Source organism: Pollicipes pollicipes, unplaced genomic scaffold (genome assembly GCF_011947565.3).
Source record: "Pollicipes pollicipes isolate AB1234 unplaced genomic scaffold, Ppol_2.1 Scaffold_4740;HRSCAF=5597_pilon_pilon_pilon, whole genome shotgun sequence".
Taxonomy (NCBI): domain Eukaryota; kingdom Metazoa; phylum Arthropoda; class Thecostraca; order Pollicipedomorpha; family Pollicipedidae; genus Pollicipes; species Pollicipes pollicipes.
In genome coordinates, this window is record NW_023596545.1 from 42,496,501 (window position 1) to 42,517,724 (window position 21,224).

The 21,224-nt window shown below is 55.4% G+C and overlaps 1 long non-coding RNA gene across 1 annotated transcript; it reads left to right on the top strand.

Annotated features, from left to right (window-relative positions):
- The first annotated feature begins 16,745 nt into the window (after nt 1–16,745).
- On the top strand, nt 16,746–18,682 carry LOC119098810 (uncharacterized). The gene is made up of 3 exons (XR_005094290.1): nt 16,746–16,928; nt 17,411–17,449; nt 18,626–18,682. It is a non-coding gene; the product is annotated as an uncharacterized LOC119098810 (long non-coding RNA).
- The last annotated feature ends 2,542 nt before the right edge of the window (nt 18,683–21,224 follow it).

Below are 21,224 nucleotides of genomic sequence, written 5' to 3' on the forward strand. Positions count from 1 at the left end.
CCGGCAGCTGACGGCGTGCGGCCGGCTGGCCGGCGGCGGCGCCAGCGTCCGGTGGCCGCACGTACGCGCCGTCTGCACCGTCAGCACGTACCGGCACGTCTCCGGCTCGTCGACGCGCACCACCGCGTCCGCGGCCTCCTCCTCACAAACGTACTGCCGGAAAGCGATGCCCTTACCTCTCCACACACCCTCTGGAAACGGACATGCCAGTGCCTCCCCACACATGTGCTCGAAAAGCCATGTGTACATCCCGCTGCGCACGCAACGCAACAGACCCTCGTGGCGCAATAACTCAGCAATAACTGGTCATGTCCATAGCGAAGCGGACGCGTCAATGCGCTAGTGAAGGATGGCCATTTTCCAATACCATTACAACAGCACAGAATGCCAAGATAGAGCATCGCTGTCGCGGCATGACGTCTGCGGTGACGAACAGATTACAGTTCTGTCACGGGCCAACTGTGCTGCTAATCACAGCCCGGTCACATGACCCACACGGATCTAGGCCGAGCGTGACCAGCCAGTCAGGGTCAGACTCGGACCGTATGACCCACGCGGACCTCGGCCGAGCGCTTCCGCCCAGTTAAAGTCAGATTTAGGTCACATAACTCACCCAGACCTCGGCCGAGCGTGGCCAGCCGGCCAGAGTCAGAGTCAGAGTCAGATCACATGGCTCACCCGGACCTCGGCCGAGCGCGGCCAGCCGGCCAGGGTCAGAGTCAGAGCCAGATCGTATGACTCACCCGGACTTCGGCCAAGTGCGGTCAGCCCGTCAGAGTCGGAGTCAGAGTCAGATCGGATGACTCACCCGGACCTCGGCCGAGCGCGGCCGACCGGTCAGGTCGCAGTCGCTGCCGTTGGTGTAGAACTGGCTGTGGTAGCGCTGCTTGGCGTTGCGCGAGCGGCCGTCGTCACTGCTCCAGTCGTAGTCCGACTCGAAGCGGCCTAGCACGCTGACCTTGCCCACGATCTGCCCGCCTGCGGCCCCAGCGCCCGGTCACGGCACGGCACGGCACCGCGGTGGGGAGCGCAGTCAGCCTCCACAAACAGAAACAGCTACACAGCAGCCGCCCGGGACACAGAAGGCGGGCGAGTGTCAGACGGCCGCCTAGGACAGGCAGGCGGGTCACACGGGCTGCGGGCGGGAGAGGGAGATGACGTGCTGCGGTACCACCCGGGGGTAGCTCAGGCCTCACAGCGCTCAGTTCGCCACTTGAACCGGGGAGCGCGCATTGAACAAGCACTGCGTCTGTGGCGGTGGTGGTAAATGGCCCACCAAAACACCAGCCCGCAGATTTGGACCACCAGCCGGGCCTCGGCCGCCGGTCCGGCGGGGCGGCACCGCTCCACTGCACGGCCCTCACCCTCCATGTGGTACTGCCGGACCTCGGCCATCGGGCAGACCTCGTACGTCCACCAGTCGCGCGTGCGTAGCAGGCAGGGGCCTTTCGCCAGGCCAGCCAGCAGACCTGCCAGTTAGCCACATGTGATCAGGGCCTTCTGCTTCCATGAGGACTGACTGGGGACTATACACCAAGATCCACCCTATTGGGATTCATCTTCTAGGGTGATGGATCTGGATTCCATTTTGAGATCATATTCAAATATTCATGTCACACCTCAAACTAATGCAACATCATATAAAGAACAGGCAATTCAGTCCTGAGGTGAACTGATGTACACATTTTGCTTCCAGCTAACCTTAAGGAGATGTGACCCTAGGGAATAGTTAATCCATGAGTTTTTCACATGTAAATAATGACTTTCATGATCCAGTGCAGTTATTGGGGGCTAAATCCTTATTTTCAGGCATCTAAGTTCTTTTTTAGGATCTAACTCCTCGCAAGGCATGACTTTTTGACCATATTTGAATAATGTGAAACTGAGTCCTTAGCTCTAATCTGCTCCTTAAGGACTGACTGGACATGGCAGCCAGCTCCCTAGCGACTAACCAGGTATGGAGGCTGAATCCACAAGCACTCACCAGGTATGGAGGTCTGTTCCCTTATAAATGACCAGGGGCATGGAGGTCAGCTCACTAATAACAACCAGGAACTCATATCAACTGGCCAGGTATGATGGTCTACTCCCAACAACTGAGTGAGTATGGAGGTCTGCTCCCTAGGAATTGACCAGGCATAAAGGTACTCTCATCCCAGACAGACCAGATATGAAAATATATTACCCATGGACTGACCAGGTATGAAGGTACTCTCATCCCAGACAGACCAGATATGAAGATCTATTATCCATAGACTGACCAGGTATGAAAGTACTTTCACCCAAGGCAGACCAGGTATGAGGATCTATTACCCATAGACTGACCAGGTATGAAGGTATTCTCATCCCATGCAGACCAGATATGAAGATCTATTATCCATAGACTGACCAGGTATGAAGGTCTACTCTCCATGAACTGACCAGCTATGAAGATCATCCCCCAGGGACTGACCAGGTATGAAGGTCTTCTCCCCAGGACTAACCAGGGATCAAGGTCTACTCCCCAGGGACTGGCCAGGTATGAAGGTATACTCCCCAGGGACTGGTCAGGTATGAAGGTCTACTCCCCAGGGACTGGCCAGGTATAAAGGTATACTCCCCAGGGGCTGGTCAGGTATGAAGGTCTACTCCCCAGGGACTGGCCAGGTATGAAGGTATACTCCCCAGGGACTGGTCAGGTATGAAGGTCTACTCCCCAGGGACTGACCAGGTATGAAGGTCTACTCCCCAGGGACTGGTCAGGTATGAAGGTCTACTCCTCAGGGACTAGTCAGGTATGAAGGTCTACTCCCCAGGGACTGACCAAGCATCAAGGTCTACTCCCAAAGGTATACTCCTTATGAACTGACCAGGTATGGATGTCTGCTCCTCATCTCCAAACTCCTGATGCTGCTGCTGTGTTTGGCCAGTGACAGGAAGCAGACAGGTGTATGCTTGCCCAGCTTTGTTGTACATCCTTACTGTGTGCTCCTGAGCCACCTGCAGTGGTCAATCAGTTAATGAGCACTAAAAACATGATTCATTGGTATGCACAAGCAGCTCCTGGTTGTGTGGTGTTCATATACTTTGGTAGCATCATACAGCAACACCTGTTGGAGTGGTATCATACCCCTACCCCACCAAATCAGCCAGTGTTAATGCAGACAGCACATATGTGACATCTGATATACCCCAGAAAAAAGTTTGGCAAACTATGTTTAGCAGACCTGAGTCACACACAAGCAAGTGCTTAATAGCATACACATGCTAACCAATAACTTCCAAGATAATTTTCCAAGATAAGGGCAGTGATCCAATTATTCATCTATCATAAGAAGTGCATTTGCATTCTAATTCACTCTGGTGCTCACCTCACTTAGAACCACTGGTTGATCAAGTATGTCCACAACATAGTTTAATGAATTTATTTCTTCAGAATCAAAGGTGAAGCATGATGACTGTACAGCCAGCCCAAGAACCAGAATGATGAGGCTACTAGCAAACATGGCTGCCTGCAATAAGGAACAATTTGTCAAAAAATAAATAATGGATGTAGCAAGTAAACAACAGAAAACCACTGAGCCACACCTTTCCCACATCACCAACCATCTGAAGAGGTGCATCAATCATGATAGGTAAAAACATGTTGGCCATGCCATCTGCCTAAAGTATGCACCATCTTAGCGTCAAAACCAAGAAAATAACAGGTTTAATTCGACCAGGCGCAAGCCTCACACTCTGCAAAACGGTCCGCATCAGCTAAATCTAGCAAGCAAACCTTACAAAACTGTTATCAGCACATGCGCCAGACATTTATGAATTCTTGCAACACCTTCATATAGTTAAATGTTCTATGTAATGCCAACACACTGCTCTTCCCTCCCGTCCGCCACTAATCGTATTTACAACCGGGAGGAGTTGGCGATGCGGCTGTCAGCTGATTGTAGTGAAGGTCGGTAACACTTCCAGCTGATTGTACGGTGACGTCATAAAGCCACAAAATTTATGCTAACCTGATGAAAGTTTGCGAGTCTAAGAGCGGCAAGTTAATAACGGGACCTGGGCGCTTCCCGTCATGTGGCGGTCCCCGCCAGGCGGACGGCAAATGATTACTGAAAGTTTTGTGGTGTAAGAATAGGATCATGGCTCACTTAAGCATGATCTCTGAGATGAATATGAAGTGAGCCCGGATCGCAACGAGCGTAACGGACAGAACCAAGCCAGCATGTGGGCGGGGCCGGACGGGACCCCACACGAACGACCAAACCTGGCGAGACCGGGTGGTTAAGATGAGACCGAGTGAACTGCACCGATTCAGATAAGACCAGACGAGACCAAGCATAGCCAGGCGGGATTAAACGGGATTTGAGGGCACCATACATGACCGAAGGGAACCGGACGAGACGGAGCATGCAGAATGGGACCAGGTGGAATCGGATAGAATGTGATGGGGCCAGACGGGACAGAATGGCATAAGACTAGATGTTCCTGGAACGGAGCGAGTCATGAGCGAATGGGACCGGACCGAACCAGACAGGGCGAAATGACCGGGCGGGATCAGACAGGATCAAGTGGCATCGTAAGTGATCTTAAGGTGTCGGGTGGGGCAGAATGGGACCACACAGACTTCGGCAGAATCGGAACGTATCAGAGAGAACCAAATGAAGCGTCATGAATGGAGATGGAACCGGGCGAAAACGGACAAAATAAGCGGAAACCGGTTAGGAGGAGACCAGACAGATCCGGATGGACTCGAAAGGGACCTGACGGAACCGTGCTGGACCAGACTGGACCAGACGGAACTTGTCAACAGAAGGTCTTCTGTTCGGCACTGCGGGCCCCTGGCAACACATTGGCCCGTCCTTTTTCAGGCGCCCCAAACAATGCAAACTGCGTGCCCGACCTTGTTCCTCCTCGGGAAATGAGCCTCCTGTGCTGAGACCAACACGGAGCTAACTGTTGGGTGTCCGTGATCTCTGTCAGAACTAGAAGCCCGCATTGTCTCAGAGGGTCTCAATGGATGCAAATGTCCATCTGATTGATATTTGAAGTCATGGCCCTACGGGCTGTGATCCTGAACGTGACCTACAGCCAGCTCTTCAGGCTCTTCAGTCTTTCAGGGGGGCCTTTGGTCGTCAGCCTCGATGGGTATTTTGGGTAACGTGTTTGGCCTGCGAGTAAAGGCAAAGAAATGGATGGCAACATGGGAGACCACCTACCGATCTGACTAACCCAATAAGTGAAAAAGACCTCCTAGCAACAGCGGCCTCTGGACAGTGTAATAAACCTTAAAATCTCCCTAGCCACTCTCTCAATCGGCGAGGGATCATTTTTGTCCGCTCGTGAAACCTTCACCCCCGCTTGCGACTGTTCACGATCGCCTGGAGGCCTAAAGATGTTCAACTTTGTTTCCTTTTTTGCGAAAAGCTGCTTTTGTGCTGCCGGATATGATCTCTTTGGAGCACATGAGCCCCTTTGAGGACAAAAGAAGAGTCAAGGTGCTGTGACTTATTCTCAGGATCAACCACCACGCACATGTGGTCTTGTACGAAATTGTCAACAGATTGGCAGCAATTTGGTAGTTTTTGACGTCACCGTCAAGTCAGCTGGAAATGTTAGCGAGTCAATCAGCTGTAACAATTTGTGAGCCTGGTTGTTGAAACAGTGTTCTATTGCCCTGGTTGAAGCTGTCTTGAGTGACAAACGTGAGGCGAGGCGTGATTTGTTGATATTGTGTAGGATGCAGAGATGTATGAAGATGTCAGAATGCATTAATGTTTGGTACATGAACCGGTAGCAATTTGGTATCACTGATTGCTTTAGTTAGTTGATGCGGCCCGTACAGGAGGCTCATTGGCTAGTCATTTGGGCTTCAGGGCTCATGGACTGCAGTCACACAGCCACCGCTTCTACATAGGGCTTCCTGGGATGGTGGGATGCCGGGGGAATTCAGTGGTGAGATTGATCATTGTCAAGCTGGTTAGGCTAGGTCAGGTTAGGTCAAGTTGATCTAGTTGTGTTATGTTCCATTATTTGTGTCACTGATTTGTTTGGCTTCACATTGGCATCACAATGTTACATATGGTTAGGTTATGTATGTAACATATTAATTTAATTTTTTAGGGATGTTGGTAATGATTTCAAAGATGTAACCTCTGACCCAAGTTCACATTGTCCTGATTCTTGCTTCTGACATGTGTGTGGTGGCTGCTGTTTGCACCAGCTGAATGGCTCAGTTTTTTACATGATCTCCCTGCAATCACTTCAGCTGCATGGGAAAACAATGATGTATGACTGTATAAATACTGTATGCTGAGTAGCATTGCTGCAATATATTAATGTCATTTGTTATTGTAAAATTTCTAAGTTGACCTTGTTGGTAAAATGTTTGCTGTCAAGGCCTATCATCAAAATTGTTTTATTTATAGTTCAGGATGATTTATTTTTTGTGGTTTTATTATTATAACTGGTATTTTAGCTTTTAAAAAAATTCATTGATAACATATCTGTGAAAATATATGTGCAACCTTTAAGTGAGAGTTCTGCCATCTACTCAACCATATTGTATGCAATCTTCCTGACCAGAACCCTTACAACCCTGAGTGTTAACCTTAACCCTGAGCCCTGACCAAAATAATTCATATCTGGCATTCACAACTCTCAGGTAAGGACATCAGCTTCTTAGGTTGCTGGAGGGAAGGGGTTTCAATGCAATACAATGCAACTTGGCTAAGCTTTTAGATGGTGCAGGGTGCAAAGTAGGTAAAATCATTTTTCTAAGCAATCCTCAGTGGTGTCTGATGCAATATGGAAGTGATATCCCCTTCACTCCCAAAGAGATGCTACAGCAAGCCATATTAATAAGAAGTGATTCACATTTGTATGACATTTAGAATTGAAATGGCCAACTTAGAGCATTTGGTGCAGTTTACAGCCATGCCCTTCATAAGACTTAAACCTCTCTATTTTTCAGCTGCATGCCCACAAAGATGTGCAAATCATTTTGGGGAGACTGTTCCACAGCCACCCAGGCACCCATGATGTCATACTAACATCATCCAGATCCGGCCATTCCCTGGGCCTTGCAGCAATCAAGGCCAAGATCAATATGATCTGAGTTAGTGATATCTGGCACCTGCAAGCACTATTTTTGAGTCTCATATTTAATTAATGTCTGATCAATTAGCAACCAGTTTGGTGTGAGGTGTGATGACGTATTCAGTGATGACATTTTGAGGGGTGTATTTACTAAACATAGGATCTATGTTATCCAGTGCAGTTTTTTCCACTTCAAAGTATATGATAGTTATAAGTGAGCTTATTTCATCATATCTGATGCTTGCCTCAGCATCTGCAAAGGTGGAGCTTTACCTTTTACTATGCATGTAACTAATGAAGATTCCAAAAAGGATGAGAAGCTTTTACTTTGAGACTGAAGCAGTGGCACTAAGAGAACACAATGCTTATGACTATAAGGGCTCTGAAATTTTGTCATTTAATGACAGAAAAAGAGCTGTGTGCAGAAAATACAGATATGTTCACAGGTGACTTTCAGACTATTTAGTAAGGGCTGAATAAAACAACACTTAAGATGTGTGGAAGTTCTCAAGGTCATTAAGGGCCACCCACTGAAGAAATTTGAAATTTGATCCATCCCCTGCATTCCACATTTTTCAGAGTGCCGTGAATATCAAATAATCTCAGCCTCCAAGTACAACTGTGCTTGGAACATGAAGTTTAAGCCTTGATTTGTCTCATGAATTCCTGTTTTTCAGAAAGCTGTGAATCTCAATTAATCTCAGCCTTCCAGTACAAGTGTTCAGGACATGGAATATTAAATAATAAAATCTGAATATTTGTGTAACTATTGTTAGATCTGGTCTTAATATTGACCACTATGGATGAGATGGGTACTGAAGGGCAGCCCAGGCCCAAAACAAAAGGACAGCTAGACTTCCACAAGGCCATGCAAGACTTCAAGAGCATGTTTCCTGGGATGGATGCAGATGTGATAGAGGTAACTTCATGGTTTGATAATATCTGTTTCCATGTAGTCATCAGTGTGATACCAGTTTTCAGGTTGAAGATTTGTCCAGTGCAACCATATTTCATTCAGCCATGCCTTACTTTGTCTGCTAACAGAGTGTCACGCTGCGTGCATTTTGAAAACCTTGGCAGCGTATGATGTGTTCGTTTTGTCTTGTCTCGGGCCATTGGGTCCTGTGTTACTGCCAAGGGTAGAAGTGGTTTTGCATATGACTTATGTTTTCACATTCTGTTTTTTGTATGTGTCTGATTGTGCATTGTGCTGTTTGGAGAGGCTTCTGACACTGGTGGCCAGTACGCCGATCTACCCCCTTCTCCCCTGCCACCTAGTGTATGCCCTTCTGTCTCCTCCTGGCAGGCTGTTCTGCGCTCCAACGGTGGCCTGGTGGACGTGACGGTGGACCAGCTGATCAGCATGACGGCCGGCGACGCGGCGAACTCGGTGTCGCCCGGGACGCGCAGCGACGCCAGGTCAGTGGCGTAGCGACGCCAGGTCAGTGGCGCAACGACGCCAGGTCGGTGGCGCAGGGACGCCAGGTCGGTGGCGCAGGGACGCCAGGTCAGTGGCGCAGCGACGCCAGGTCGGGGGCGAAGCGACGCCAAGTCGGGCGCAGCGACACCAGGTCAGGGGCGTAGCGACGCCAGGTCAGTGGCGCAGCGACACCTCGCGACCTGCCAGCTGCACGCGATGCAGGGCGTCGCCGGCTGACGGGGCTCTCAGGAGCTGCCACACTGAGCGCATTCTCAGCGCTTATTAGCGATGGTGGAAGGTGGGAGGCGCTGGATGGGCGGAAGAAGCATCGGCTGGGAATCCCTTCCCTGGGATATTTTGGGTCACACCTCACGTGTCGTGGGCGCGAAACTGACGAAATTGAAAACGGAAACTGAAGCGAACTACAATTGTGCTTTTACAGCCCAAATGTTAGGACACAGGTGTTGAACCAAACTATCGCAGGTGAACGTCAGCCAATGTAAGATGTCCCATGTCTGCGTTAGTCGCGATTTGACACACGCCATGTCTGATCTTGCCTGGATTTGACACTGTGTCTGACCTAGCCTGTATTTGACACACACAACGTCTGACCTAGTCTGGATGTATCACGCCCGTGTCCGGATGGCCGAGCTTCGCTGTGCCCGTGTCCTGGTGGTTGAGCTGTGCCCGTGTACGGATGGCCATGCCGTGCTGTGTCGGTGTCCGGATGGCCGTGCTGCTCTGTGCCCGCGTCCTGATGGCTGAGCTGTGCCCGTGTCCGGATGGCCGTGCCGTGCTGTGTCGGCGTCCGGGTGGCCGAGCCGCGCCCGTGCCCGGCGGCCGGCCGCGCCGGCCCAGTGTCCGTCCCCGTCCCGCCTGCCGTTTTGTCTGTGTCAGCGAGCGGGGCCGCCGCAGGGGTCCGGGCGGTGAGGCGGCGGTGTCGCGGGACTCGGCGCTGCGCCGCTGGCGGCCGCCGCTGCTCTCCCCGCTGCCGGACGGCTTCCTGCAGCTGGAGCCGCGGCCCGCGGTCACGGTGAGCGTCGCTGGCCGCAGCTGAGCCCCGCATGGGCCGGCTGTGGGAGCCGCGCCGCCTCCCACTGCGGAGAGCGCGTCACAGTACCCGCACCAGGAGCTCATGGACACGTTCGGTGGGGAGTTGAGTGTGGGGAAGGGACGGGCTGGTGAAGAGGACGCAATGTCTCAAATGTGTGTTGTGTGCCACGATAAGGGCTAATATATTGGTAGTTCATAGAATATATGGAAGTATTGGCGCAGTCGCATGCACAGAGTTGTCTCAGTGGAAGGTGGTGCGGTGTATTCGCACGGATGTCGGAACTGTACTGCATCCATTGTCTTCAGTCATGGAGACTGGGTCTTCTAAGACATCGGCTTAGACCGGTTTTAGAGTTAAATCGCAGACAATTAAAGCATGAGTACCGGAGGACTTGTTGAACGATGGAGCATGGTATTCGGGAAGGTTTTCATCATGGTTGTTGGCCTTCATGCCGCATAAAATGGTTGTCGTCCGCCTGGTGTTGTAAGAGTTACCTACTGCCATTCTATACGGCATACAAGCCAACAGCCATGAATAAATTGTAGCCAAAAATTGTAGAACACCGTCTTCACCGAATAAAGGTATTTTTGCGCGTGATGTGTCAGTGCTTCTGTTGTAGCGGCGTTTCAGTCCCTATCGTTATCGCCGAAGACAAAGCGCGGAAGTGGTCAGATGTCAGGCTCTCGCGATCGGTCAGGTTCTCTTTCAAGATGCCTTTGGAAATCAGAATTGGCTGCGTGTTCTAGGAGAAATGCAATGAGAGAATTGTTAGGAAGGCCAACCTCAAGCGTCTTGTGGCATTTGGGTTGGCAGTTTGCCGGTCCTTTCGTCCTTGTCCTCACACAGGCTGCTCTCTCTAGGGACATCCTGTTCCGTTACAGACGCATGCGGATTTGAATTATTTACCCGTCCGTTCTAAGATAGCGTTTTGGTCGGCCGTCGAGGTCCAGTCGTGGTTACATGCTGTGTTGACCCTTTGACCTTTGGTTTTCCAGGTGGCGTCATTCATTTACAATTTATTCCATTGTATCTGCAGCTAAACCAATGCGTATTCAAACCGGACATTTTCCGCTGTTGGATAATCCTTCTGGTTTTGAACAACGCATGACCGCACTTGGCGCTGTGGAACCTTTACATGATTGCATGCGAGGGGCATCGGCTTGGAGTGACAGCATTTGGCTTTCGCTAATTCCTAGCTTTCGAGACACACCATGGGAAGATCATAAGCAGATCGATGGCGTTTTGATTCCACCTATTCTTTCGCTTTCATAAATGCACTGTGCAAGCCTCTTCGTCGCGTTCAGATGCGCAGCCAGAGGGTAGGCACCGCATCAAGCGTGTGATATCCATAGATATTCCGTGTCACTAGATCGGAAACGGCTCCAAATCCACGGAGTATGCAGTAGGCAAATAGGGACATTGTGCATCGCATTAGACTAGAGCCACACGTATTAGCGGGGGGCGGTGGGGGGGGGGGAGGGGTAGTATGCCTTAACGATAACATCTACGCCGCAAGCAAATGAAGTGTTGATTTTGGCCGATCAGCGCGGGCTGTTCACAAAAGACAACTGCCGGATTGGGTTGCCCGTAACGCGCCTGATCTACCTTAGTTTAAGCAGTTTCCCTGCGAATCTGTTTTATTTTACAGCTGATGCCACTCGTTCTAATCGCGCACGTCTGCTTGTAAGTTAGCATGGGTGTTGTCGATGTAGTGGTATAAGATGCCTAAGACGGTATCACAAGATAATGGCGATGGGTCACAGTGGCGTGGACTGCTGTAATGTTCCATGAGTTTGTCCAATAGTTTGGCGGAAGCTTTGCAGGTGGCTCCTAACTTGCACGGAATCACTACAGCACGACGGCCATTGCGAGTGCATACATACCCTTCGGAATAGCAATATATTCGTCGAATAATAAAGTTGACTGTAACAAGCGGGGATAAACCCCCAGATCGACGGAGTCTGGCTGCACCCCTTCCCGCTCCCCTGCCTCCCCCCGTTCCCGACTCCTAGCTGGGCAGCTCGGCGGCCCAGACCGAACAAAACTGCTCATGAACTTGGCTTTGCTTGGCATGCTTGGCACTACAGCCAGCAGTCGGCGAAACATACCATCTTATGGCTTCTGGTTATGTGTTTTCGGCATGAACCCTTACCGTACAAAACCTGGTTTACTTGACGAGGAAATCACTGTAGGAGATGTCGTTGACTGCGATGACGTACAGCGATGGTATTAGCAACGGCTGTTTTGTGGCGGGATGATCTTGTTGATGGACGACTGGTTTCTACTAGTCATCTGGCCATTGTTAACCGGTCTTCACTGGTCTTCTGACCATTGTTTACTGGTTTCCATTGGCCATCTGGCCATTGTTCACTGGTATCCACTGGTCATCTGGCCATTGTTTGCTGGTTTTCACTGGTTATCTGGCCATTGTGTACAGGTTTCCAGTGGTCATCTGGACATCGTTTACTGGTTTCCACTGGCCTTCTGGCCATTGTGTACAGGCTACCACTGGTCATCCGGCCATTGTTTACTGGTATCTACTGCCTATCTGGCCATTGCTTACTGGTTTCCACTTGTCATCTGCCATTGTTTGCTGGTTTCCACAGGCCATTGTTTACGCGTGCCTTTGCGCGACAATTGAAAGGAATTGAACGTTGTTAACGTGGGAGTCCACACATGTGTCTCGATCTCAAGTGTGTATCCATAGGGTTCTATGTAAATGGGGTCCTGGGATGTTTTTTTTGGGGGGGGGGGCGGGAGGGGACCCCAGGCGCATGTTTGCTTGTGACTTCGCATCACGTGGCGCCAAGTGGTCACTGTGGTCGGTGCACCGCAAAGCCCTAATAAGCAACTCCACGCCATAAGACCATTCTGATTATTGCACGTATTACTTGGCACCAAGCTGATGGGTGCATGGCAGAGCATTAGACTTAGTGGCGATCAAGATTAACTGAGACGGGTGTGATGTCCTCTTATCTCAATGTGTTTTGCCAAGAGGATGATGCACACACTTGGCCATATTGACAAAGGACTGATAAACGTGCAAGGAGGTAGTTGCCACGCATACAAGCCTGTTCGGACCAGCCTTGCAGTGCTACCCATGCCGTGCGGAGAAGGCGTCCACCTTTTGTTTAGTTCCGGCGGGAGCCTGACGTTAGCAAGTGGCGTTACATGATCGAGCCCGGGCGCAGCGGCACGGGGGTGGGCGTGAAGCCGCGGCTCGGGCTCAGGCAGACTGGCCGCGGCGCGAACCACGTTTTGGATCCGCGGGCATCACTTGCGTGCGCCTCAAACACGCTGCATAGTCGCCGACTCCAGCGAGAGGGCCGAGTCTGCTGGCATGTCATGCCGCGATCACGCTCCGCCGGAAGGGCACCGTGCAGCGCCCTCGCGGGTCGGGGCGGGCACGTTCGACATCCACCGCGGCTCACGGTGCTGAAGTGATCGAACGCCGTCTGAGACGGGCTTCAGTCACGGCAGCCATCGCGCTTGCCGCCCGATTCAGGCGCCACGGAGCCGGCGGCGGCGGCGGCCGTATGCGCCGTCACTGGCGGCGTCGCGGCCGCTCGGTGCCGCTCGGCGGACCCGCCCGCTGTGGCCACATCGTGGCGATAAGGCGCTTGTCTCGGCGCGCGATACGGACCGGTCAGTAGTGCGCGTCGGGCCGCAGGACGTCTCAGACGTGAACGGGCGGGTGTCCGCGAGCACTAGACCGGCTCCGCGCGTCCCCAGCCGGGCGCGGCTCGTCCCCAGCTGCGGGCGTCCGGGGCCCGGGTGAAATCGAGTGCGCGGCGCTGTGACGTGCCTGCGGTGCGTCGAGAGGCCCGCCCGTGACCCACATCGCCCGGCGGCCTGTCGCGCCGCGCGGTCGTCCAGCCGGCCGCCGCTCTGCCGCTGAAGGCGACGCGCGGGGCCCGCACCGCGTCCCGCGTGGGACGCCTGCAGTGCTGTGCGGCGCGCGGCCCGTGGCGATGTGCGCGGAAAGGTCGGCACTGCGGCTGCCGCGGCGCGGGGAGGCGGCCGCCGGCGGCCCGGTGTCCTGGCTGGGCCAGCTGGCGTCGCTGCTCTGCCGCCTGCCCAGCCCGCTGCGGCTGCTCAAGACGGCCTACTGGCGCTGGTACGACGGCCGCGCGCGGCGCCGTTTCCTGCGCCGGCAGCGGCGCTGGCGGCGCGACTGCGCCGGCGCCCTGCCTGACCCCGAGTGGGCAACGCTGGCCGACGGCGGCGGAGGCGGACGCGGGGCGCCGGCGCCGGCCGTCCACACGGTCCGGGTGCTACCGCCGGCCGCCGGCCCGACCGGCCTGACAGAGGTGGGGCCGCGCCCCGGCGCTGCGCCGGCCGCACTCCCGTTAGCGGGATGCTCGGTGACAGGGCCGTGTCTGTTGGCTGACGACACGTAGACGGCTGGAGTGTGTTGTTTAGTTGTGTCGGCGGCGCCTCGGCGCAGGGGGGCGGCCGGTGTCTGGCCCGGTGTTGACTCATGCTCTCCATCTGGCTCTCGTCCCCTCCCACCCCGCGGACGGTGCTGCGGCCCGAGTTCGCGATCGTGCCAGGCTCGCGGCGGCGCTCCGTCTCGCACCCGGTGCTCCGGGGTGCCGCCATTGATTCTACGTCTGGACCTTATCCCAGCGGATTGTGGACAGCCGCTGCGGTCGGTGTGTTCAGAGATCAGCTGAGTGGCAGTCGCGTCAGGCGCCGTCCGGTTTGCGCCGCGCCGCGCCTGCTCCAGCGGCGGGCGCGCAGCTGATACCTCGCCAGCAGAATCGATTTCAACTCCGACTGGCGGTGCCAGCGGTTGATTCCAGATCCGTTTTTCGTCGCCACAGCACAGCCTTGTGGTCACTCTGATTCTGAGTCAAGCAGATGCGGCTCCATTCCTAAATGGTTGCGTTTGAGCCGTTTCCTGCCCATCGGCTTATGAGATAAGCCAGAGCTTACGTAGAGCATGTACGTGAATCATAACAGAACATTGTATTTCATTTTTTATTTCGGCTGCATCAGCTACAGCAGTTGATGCGCCTCCCCCCGCCCCCAACAGAATGTTTCAATGGAAAAAGAACAATATGTTCCAGTGATTAAAGAACAGTATATTTTACTGATATTTGGTATATTTTCTGTGCATGAGAACCTCATGGATAAGAATGTATGTTATTTCGTGTATATGAATTACTCGTGCATAATTCCAGACGTGGCGACTAGCCCAACCCACACAGAGCTTTAAACAATTGATTTCACCCTGACGCAAGCAATATTTTGATGACGTCATAGTCAATTGCACCTTGTCCCGCTGCGCTCTCCCAAGGCTACCGCCCGTTTCCCGCTTGTAGACGTATCCATTCAGCTCGGAGTTGGGGTCACGAGGCCTGGAAGGGTGTCGGTTATCTCTGGGTCCTGGAAGCCCCCTCTGTTGTCGATTAATGTGCTCCCCTGCACTGCCGGGGACGGATATACGGTAAAGCAGGGGGATTTTAGTTGATGATCGATCTGTGCGCGATCATAATGAGCACTTGCCGTCGATAGCTCAGCAGCTCGATATGATCATGCTATTTTTGGTTAACATTCTCAGTGGAGGTGCCATCAACTAAACATAATCTGTGGATCCAGTCATCGTGCATAATGTCACTGTGCTGTCTGTAAGTTTGTTTTCCTTTAACCCAGAGCGCATGTGAGGAGTCAACTAACTTTGACCATGCAGGCCACGAATGTTGAGATTTTGGCGCACGTTACATGAAATCTTGCACGCACACTGTGACTGTGACGTAGACATATTTCACCACAGGGTTTTGAAAGTGTGGTACCTCCTGGTTGGACCATTGGATAAGTCCTGGTCGGACCATTGGATAAGTCCTGGTCGGACCATTGGATAAGTCCTGGCCGGACCATTGGATAAGTCCTGGTTGGACCATTGGATAAGTCCTGGTCGGACCATTGGATAAGTCCTGGTCGGACCATTGAATAAAACTCGGCCGGACCATTGGATAAGTCCTGGTCGGACCATTGGATAAGTCCTGGTCGGACCACTGAATACGTCTCGGTCGGACCATTGAATAAAACTCGGCCGGACCATTGGATAAGTCCTGGTCGGACCATTGGATAAGTCCTGGTCGGACCATTGGATAAGTCCTGGTCGGACCATTGGATAAGTCTCGGTCGGACCATTGGATAAGTCTCGGTCGGACCATTGAATAAAACTCGGCCGGACCATTGGATAAGTCCTGGTCGGACCATTGGATAAGTCCTGGTCGGACCATTGGATATGTCTCGGTCGGACCATTGAATAAAACTCGGCCGGACCATTGGATAAGTCCTGGTCGGACCATTGGATAAGTCCTGGTTGGACCATTGGATAAGTCTCGGTCGGACCATTGAATAAAACTCGGCCGGACCATTGGATAAGTCCTGGTCGGACCATTGGATAAGTCTCGGTCGGACCATTGAATAAAACTCGGCCGGACCATTGGATAAGTCCTGGTCGGACCATTGGATAAGTCCTGGTTGGACCATTGGATAAGTCTCGGTCGGACCGTTGAATAAAACTCGGCCGGACCATTGGATAAGTCCTGGTCGGACCATTGGATAAGTCCTGGTCGGACCATTGAATAAGCCTCGGTCGGACCATTGCCCGCCGGACGTCAGCTGACGCCAAGGCCGCCTGATTCCCACCATGTGTTATCCTTCCGGCCAGGCGTTCTTGAACACGCCGCTGGCATGCCAGAGTTTTTGATCAACAAAAGCCCACAAGCGTCATGTGTGGAATGAGAATAGCTATAAATCACCGCACGTCCAACGGCGCTAAGCTGTCTTCTAACACGCACACATGTGGCGCGGGGACCAATGCCACCTCCGTTGCCCGTTGACCGTGTCACCGCGCCGGGACAGGCCGGCGTGTGGCCGCGACCCGTATACGTTCGGTGGCCAGGCCCTCCCTCGTTTATAATGCTCGATATTTTCGGAGCGATCCATTGAGACGGGATCGTACGCTGTCGCGAACAACATGGAGAACAAGTGGAGGCAAAGATGGCGAAGGACTGGGTGCTCTGAGCGGGCCTTGTCGGTGTTTTTGGAGGCGGCTCCGATTGCTCCCGTGAGCTGTGCCCTGTTCCGTGACGCAGTCCTGAGCACAGTCCGTGAGGTCGGCCTCTGCATTGCAGGCGGCGCCGTGCGCCGGTGGCGCCTCTGGCGGCGGCCGGCTGAACTCGGCGGACCTGCAGGGCCGGCTGGAGGAGAACCGCCGCCAGCTGGCAGCGCTGGGCGCCGAGCCCGACCCGGAGGTGGCCCGCTACCTGGAGGACGAGCGGGTGGCGCTGATGCTGCAGAACGACGAGTTCATGGACGAGCTGCGCCGTAACCGCGACTTCATGGACGCACTCGATGTGGGTGAGTGGGGACGAGGTGCGCGCCGGCCCGGCCTGGGGCGCCGGCTGCTCCGTCGGCCGGCAGCCGGCGCCAGTGTGGGGTGCGCATGGCTAGCCCCGCCTTGGCTCGGCTCGGTAGGCTTGTGAGAGTTTTCCGCCCACCACTGGCGCAGCGCGACCTGTGAACCTCCGCAGCCGGGGCGCGGTCGTGGGGCGCACAGCAGCACGGCCGCCGATCGAGCCCGCTCCTCCCTGAGCGACGCCGGTTTTCCTCAGCGGCCGTTTATTGGCATTAGTTGGCGGCGATACATTTGGTTGCCTAGAGTAGCTTGCGCGTAGCTGGACCCGTTGAAACAGATGGACACCCATTTGCGAGTGGCATGTGGCTTCTGCATTTGACACAGATCGGTGTGCACTCTCGGGAGCTTCAGCTGTTTCCCTGCACGCTTGTGACCGATTTGGATGACTGTGTTGGTTTCACACCCCGGCCGGCGCTGTTTGCAGACACGCCCTCGTTTGCGGCGCCGCACTGGCAGGGATACGGTGAGTCGAAGCAGGGCTGGTGCGCCGCGGCTCCCATGCCTCCCCCTTCCTCCGGCCGTCCCGGCCTCCATGGCGAGGTCTGTGGCCTCGAACTATCCCGGTCCGCACCCCACAGCGGATGGCGACAGCCGGCCGACGTCGTGCTCCGTCTGGCGTTGTCACCAGCTAGCGGGCTGCCGCCATTGCCCTGCGCGCTTCACGTGGGTTCCTCAGCTCCACGCACGTTCCTCCCAGTCTGGTGGCCTTCAGAGGCGCGGGGTAGTCTCGAGACTGGTGCATGTCCGTTCTTCGGCCATTAAGAGGGACGCCTGCTGCCAGACGTCCTTGTATTGGAACAAAAGGACAATCAGAAGGACAGTTGGCGCAGGTCGAGTACGCTTCCAGGACAGATCACATACCTTCAGGCCATTGAAGCGGCTCGCTTTGGCTAGCTTTGTTTGCATTTATAAGGCATTGTGGGGACCGCTGAGGCCAGTTAACACACTGCGTACCGGCTGCAGACCCGCTGCAGATTCCGCAGTCGGCAGCTTTTCCGGCCTGCAGGTACCATTGTTGAGCCTGCGGGCGTGCAAAGCGCGGACAGAGCTTCTTGGCTTCTGTTTGGCGTGGGCTGACTGCCGCGGAATCAGCACGGGATTCTGCTGCCGGTCCGCCAGCTGCCAGCGGGCTTAAGAGCTTAAGCTTTAGAGCTGGGCTCGGCATCCCTCGTTACTCGTGTAATAATGGCAGTTCATATCAGGGGTGGTTTCGTATGAGGTCGAGGTACACTTGTCTTTGTCCCGCACTGGTGGTGTCCCGCACCGTTCAGGTAATCCGCATAGGTGGAGGGGCCATTGATGCCCCTGTCACATGTACTTACAGATCGTATTCAGCCAGTCATTCAGTCATATTTCACTAGATCCAGTAACTGTGATTCAGTCCAGGATGAGCTGTCCTTGCAGAGCAGTTGCTCGTGTTTGAAGCTCCATACTGCGCACCGCAATATCTGTCGCAGGACGATCCCGTTCAAGTTCTCCGCGAACGCCGGGAGCGCATCCTGCAGCGTATTGACTGGCCGTGGCGAGCGGCGGTGCGCCGAGATCGTGGGAACGCGATCCGTGCTGGCCGCCGCGTCCGCGCCGACCCTGAGCCCGTCCCAACTGAGTGTGAGGGTTGACCGGGGTCGGCCGTCGGCAGAGTCGCTGGACGAGACCCAGCACGGTTCCAAGGACACCAACGCCATCCACAAGTACCCCCGACGACGAGGCCTTCAAGGAGCGGCTCAAGCACATGGGCAAAGGTGGGCGAGCGTGCCGGGCTGCTGGTCCGGTGGGGCCGCCGGCCACCGTCCAGCTGTTTGCTGGACACTCAGCGGCCCTCCCTCGGATGCTCCGATGTTCCAAAACGGTCTTCGCCTGCAATGCACCGACACGGTTTAGCAGAAGTTGTGAAAACAAATTCCTGGATTCCCCCTCCCCAGATGCGTGCAAATCCGATCCGATGATCTTCAGTGTTCCCTTCGCCATCAGTCGCCTGTTGGGAATGTGAAGGAGATGGTCGTCCCTTTGTTTCCCATTCAATGAGCACTCCTACCGTCGCTTACACCCGAAGCCCAAGTGGTTTGTTGCACAGTCCGTGATTTTCGTGATTTCTATTATTGTTGCATTAGTGGCAGCTTCCAGCGAGCAGGCCTGATGGGACAGGCAGCACCGTCGTGGAAGGTAGCGCGGGTTGACCACTTCGGCACGTCCAGCGGTGCCGTTGGTTGATAGCTCGCAGCTCGCCAGCCGGCTCCCAGAGCCGAGGCCACCCGTCGCCAGCTCCCGTCCAGTTCGCCGTGCTAACGTGCCGCCGTCGTCGGCTTCAGCCTCTCGGCGGAAGTTCGCCCAGCTGGCGCGGCTGTTCCACTTTAACCGGCGGGGCGGTGCGCGCGCCATGCTGGGCCACGGTCCGGTGCCGGGCGGCGACCAGCTGCTGCTCAGCGACGACCCGCTCACGGCCGGCGACCTGGAACCGGACGAGCCCGGCCACCGGCCGCCCTTTGTGAGTACCGACCCCCGGGTGGCGGCGAGCTGGAGCCGGACGAGCCCGGCCACCGGCCGCCCTTTGTGAGTACCGACCCCCGGGCGGCGGCGAGCTGGAGCCGGACGAGCCCGGCCACCGACCGCCCTTCGTGAGTACCGACCCCCGGGTGGCGGCCAGCTGGAGCCGGACGAGCCCGGCCACCGGCCGCCCTTTGTGAGTACCGACCCCCGGGCGGCGGCCAGCTGGAGCCCGGGTGGCAGCCCGGCCACCAGCCTACCGGCGCCCTGGGCGACGGCTGGGACACGCCGCTGGTGGTGATCACCGGCTCTGGCGGCCAGCCGCCACGATCCCGCCATGTGCCCTGGGCCCTAGTATGACCGGGTGGTGCGACACTCACGGGCTTGGGACGCGGGAGACTTGGACATAAACCTCGGTTCTGCAGTGACGCCTGGTGCGCTAGTATGATCTCAGGGGCAAACAGAGCCGCATTGTCGGGCCGCGGACGACAGCAGGAGGCGGCTGGCGTTCGGCCGGTCAGGCTGCCGGACGAGCGGTTCGGTCAGCCGGTCGATACCTCCCTGCCGGTCTCCGCCAGGCAATCAATAGGGTCGTGGTGTTGGTCGCAACTTGTAATGCTACACAATCCCATGCCCGAACCATTTGTGAGGGTGGTGGGCGGAGAGGGGGCGAGACGCCGCTCGCAGCGCGCCGGTCGGCGCGTGCGTCGCGGCGCGCCTCGCCGGCGAACCGGACCTGACCTGACCTGACCGGCCCGGCCGTCCCCGGCGCAGGAGGACCGGCACACGGTGGAGACGTCGCCCCGGGAGGGGGGCGGCCGGCGCCACCACCAGCTGGTGTGAGCGGCCTCCGTCCGCTCCGCCCGCCGCCGACGGAGCGCGGCCAACACGGCGACGACTGCAGCCCGCCAACAGCCGCGGCACACCGGAACCCGGTGTCCGTGCCGCGCTGTTCGTGCGATGCCATTCTGCACGTCCTATTCAGCGCGCGTGCGTGGGATGGGTGAGCTAGAAATCAATGTGCCCTTTGCAACCGACGGAATGATATTTTTGGCGGGTTTTCGGTGCCAGTAATATGACTTATTATAGACGTTGGTCAGATATCCCGCAGGTTGTACAACGGGAGCGCGCTGGTGAGCGACCACTGACCAGCGTGTGAGGTCTTAGTTTGATCGCTCGTTGTTTGCAGCTACGCTCTTTTTGTTCTGGTGACTTTACGTACTGTAATTAACGGTTCTGATTTGTTGGTACGGCTTTGCATGGTGAATACCCGTTAATCAAATGCATCATATATGCAATATTTATGTATAATTATACAGGTATATTTGTTTTGCCGGTGCCCGATGTTTGCCGGGTTTTGAGCTTGTTTATGGACAATGCGGCGCCCTTACCAGATACCGAGTCCACGTGTCCTGTGATAGCTCGAGCCCCTGGGCTCGCCCTGGTCCGGCCGCCCGCCCGGGGCTGTCCCGGCCGCAGAATCTCACGTCCCATCGCGCTGCCGCCCGTGCGCTTCCATGCCGCCGCGCGCGGCTCACCGCCCCCTGTATTTAGCGGCGGGATGGATAGAGCCGACTGTGTCGCCCAGGGGCTCGTGGCGTCGGCCGCTGACGGCGGTGGCCTCACCTGTGTTGGTCCGACGGCGGGCGGCGGCCCCGGCCTCGCGCGTCGGGCGGCTCCAGCGCGTGGCCGGCTCCGTGGGGGCCGCCGCCAGCTCGCGGGGTGCCGAGCCCGACGGCGGCTGCGCCGCACTC